The sequence below is a fragment of the Rana temporaria genome, chromosome 10 (assembly GCF_905171775.1).
Source record: "Rana temporaria chromosome 10, aRanTem1.1, whole genome shotgun sequence".
In the NCBI taxonomy this organism is placed as follows: domain Eukaryota; kingdom Metazoa; phylum Chordata; class Amphibia; order Anura; family Ranidae; genus Rana; species Rana temporaria.
In genome coordinates, this window is record NC_053498.1 from 6,625,981 (window position 1) to 6,628,223 (window position 2,243).

The following is a 2,243-nucleotide window of genomic DNA, read 5'->3' on the forward strand; positions in this document are numbered from 1 at the left end:
GCGTAGCGGTCACAGGACCCTCTGCCCAGCTCAGAAAGAGGAAAGGCTTGCGAAACCACATTGTGAGGTTTGCTCAACCCGGCCGTGAACAGCTCTGCAAGCACAAAGTCATCTCCTCTGCAGCACACGGAAAATACTATTTATAAGACAAGCTTGCTTCTCTGTGTTCGCTTAATCTACTTCTGTTTTGTCTTCCCTGGTTTCCCCCGATTCTCCCATCAACTTGCAAATTTTTATTACATGCCTAATTTTAGACTTAGTGATGTCATCACTGGGTTTATGTGCTTCTCTATGCAACGCAGGCAGATCATGGCTGGTGGGAGGGGCCATCAGGGTGCTGTACATACCCTACTGAAAGCTACCTGTCCAAGTACTCCTCTCAAGGGCCTTCAGCACTGAGGCAAGCAGCGGGCGGTCTCTTGGGAGGAGTTATCCAAATATCAAATTCACCCCCTGCTATCCATTAGGGGGCGGCCCTGTTCCTAATTCTCCTCCTGGCCAATCAGGAAGCTGGTCCTGAGACCCATCACCTGACTGGCTGAGAGGAGTAGCGATCCTATCGATACTCCCCTTTAGAGGCATCAGTTCTGAGGCAAGCAGTGGGCGGTCTCTTGGGAGGAGTTATCCAAATATCAAATTCACCCCCTGCTATCCATTAGGGGGCGGCGCCTATTCCCAATTCTCCTTCTGGCCAATCAGGAAGCTGGTCCTGAGACCCATCACCCGACTGGCTGAGAGGAGTAGCGATCCTATCAATACTCCTCTTTAGAGGTATCAGTTCTGAGGCAAGCAGTGGGCGGTCTCTTGGGAGGAGTTATCCAAATATCAAATTCACCCCCTGCTATCCATTAGGGGGCGGCCCTGTTCCTAATTCTCCTCCTGGCCAATCAGGAAGCTGGTCCTGAGACCCATCACCTGACTGGCTGAGAGGAGTAGCGATCCTATCGATACTCCCCTTTAGAGGCATCAGTTCTGAGGCAAGCAGTGGGCGGTCTCTTGGGAGGAGTTATCCAAATATCAAATTCACCCCCTGCTATCCATTAGGGGGCGGCGCCTGTTCCTAATTCTCCTTCTGGCCAATTAGGAAGCTGGTCCTGAGACCCATCACCCGACTGGCTGAAAGGAGTAGCGATCCTATCAATACTCCTCTTTAGAGGCATCAGTTCTGAGGCAAGCAGTGGGCGGTCTCATGGGAGGAGTTATGCAAATATTAAATTCACCCCCTGAAAATCAATTAGGGGCGGCGCCTGTTGCTAATTCTCCTCCTGGCCAATCAGGAAGCTGGTCCCGAGACCCATCACCCTACTGGCTGAGAGTAGAAGTGATCCTATCAATACTACTCTTTAGAGCCCTCAGTTCTGAGGCAAGCAGTGGGCGGTCTCTTGGGAGGAGTTATGCAAATATCAAATTCACCCCTCCTCATTACGCCTCTCTAGAGCCCTCAGTTCTGAGGCAAGCAGTGGGCGGTCTCTTGGGAGGAGTTATGCAAATATCAAATTCACCCCCTGCTATCCATTACTATATAGGGGCAGCACCTGTTCCTAATTCGCCTCCTGGCCAATCAAGAAGCTGGTCCTGAGACCCATCACCCGACTGGTTGAGAGGAAAAGCGATCCTATCAATACTCCTCTTTAGAGCCCTCAGTTCTGAGGCAAGCAGTGGGCGGTCTCTTGGGAGGAGTTATGCAAATATCAAATTCACCCTGCCTCTATACTCCTTTCTAGAGCCCTCAGTTCTGATACAAGCAGTGGGCGGTCTCTTAGGAGGAGTTATGCAAATATTAAAACTTGCCCCATCTGGGCGGCAGGGACCGGGCAGCTCTTCTCCTCCTCGCTTCCACTGTGCGTCTCCTCCCCTCCTCCTAGGAGTCCAATAGGATCGCCTATCCTTTCAACCAATCGGGTGATGGGTATCAGTCCCTCTTCCCGATTGGCTGATAGGAGGATCAGTGTTGCAACAGCGAATATTCATTTGCTGTTCCAACACACCTGGGTGGGCTCCAGACGCATCCTTAGTGTCCCAAGTCCACCCTAGGAGAGAGGGGGTGGAGCCCAGGCACCCCTAACAGAGTTTAGGAGTGTCTATCAGTGACGGCCGCTCCATGTGTCCAGCCCCCTCATCTTCATGCAGGGCGTCGGACACATGGATTTCTATGTTTTTTTTTTTTTAAGAGCACATGATTAGAACCTGATGCTCCAATCGGCTTCAAAAAAGGGTGGGATTGGGGCGCACAGCACTGCGCC